A 1,346-nucleotide genomic window follows, 5' to 3' on the forward strand; every position below is an offset into this window, starting at 1 on the left:
ACTGGAGAAGTATATCATGTTTGGTAAGGTGAGGGTCAGAGAAAAAGAGGAAGATCCTCAACAAGATGGATTGGCAAAGTGGCAGCATCAATGGGTTAAAGCATGGCCACAATTGTGAGGTTGGCCCAGGACTGGGCAGTGTTTCATTCTGTTGTGCACAGGGTCGCTATGAGTCAGTACCGACTCGATGGCACCTAACAACAATAACATGACAACCCTACAAGGCCCTGGAGACAACAGATAACCTTAGCTCACATAAGTAAACAAGAGAAAATGGCTCAAACAAATGACCAAGATGCAGGGCTGGAAAATTTTTCTGAAGAAGAAAAGGTAATGTAACTGCCCCGCTCACTCCAGACCCACGGCAACGGGCATCTCTGGGCAGTGGTAGCGAGTGGTCCAGCAGTTGGAACTGGGTGGTGTCTGCACAGACAGGGAGATCCTGCAGGCCCTCCTTATAGCCTAGATAAAATGACAGATCTCGTAGTCATTTGGGATGTTGGTTTAAGTGATAGAGTCCACAAGATTGAATTTGAACATGGGACCACATCAGGAAAACATGTGGTTTATGTAGATGGAAAGAAAGAAATAAGAAAAGAATGGATGTTCAAATTAGTAGGCAAAGAAACCTTCTGTGTGGGAGCTGCATCGATGCTGTCAGTGGTTTTGCTTATGAATACACCTTAGAAATTAATGGGAAAAGTCTCAAGAAATATTTGGAGAATAGATCAAAAACCACGAACACTTAGATGGTGAAGCCTTCAGAGTTGTTTTGGAAAAAGACAGTGTGGATGTATGGTGCAATGGTAGAAAAATGGAGACAGCAGGTGAGTTTGTTGATGATGGAACAGAAACTCACTTCAGTGTTGGGAACCATGACTGTTACATAAAGGTTGTCAGCAGTGGAAAGCAGAAAGAAGAGATCATCTTCTTTATACTCTCATTGTAGATAATAGAGAAATCCCAGAAATTCTTGAATGACTTCATGTTCATAAATTTCAAGAAGTAAAGATCAGGACTTTTAAATTACAGGTAATCACATGTACTCACTGTGTCCTTCTCAGTACATTCAGTATGTGCAATCTTTATTTTCAGTTACTTGAACTAACGTTCTAATGGTCAGGAAAAAAAAATTATGTCCAATCATAAAAATTGCAATCTATTTGGTAAATAATGCAAAATGTTTTAGCGCCAAATGAAAAATCAAATATGGACCAAAGCCACTACTGTTTTACAAGAGAACCCTTTACTACAGTGAACACTAGAAAATAAAACTGGTGCTGCTTGATATGTATTTCCAAAAACTGACAAGTCTTCATAGAGTTTTAACTTGTGCACAATGCATA

At 39.8% G+C, this 1,346-nt stretch overlaps 1 pseudogene; it reads left to right on the top strand.

The window, feature by feature from the left end:
- Nucleotides 1–453: 453 nt before the first annotated feature.
- On the top strand, nt 454–981 carry LOC102830524 (annotated as a pseudogene).
- The last annotated feature ends 365 nt before the right edge of the window (nt 982–1,346 follow it).

The sequence above is a fragment of the Chrysochloris asiatica genome, unplaced genomic scaffold (genome assembly GCF_000296735.1).
Source record: "Chrysochloris asiatica unplaced genomic scaffold, ChrAsi1.0 scaffold00016, whole genome shotgun sequence".
Classification (NCBI taxonomy): domain Eukaryota; kingdom Metazoa; phylum Chordata; class Mammalia; order Afrosoricida; family Chrysochloridae; genus Chrysochloris; species Chrysochloris asiatica.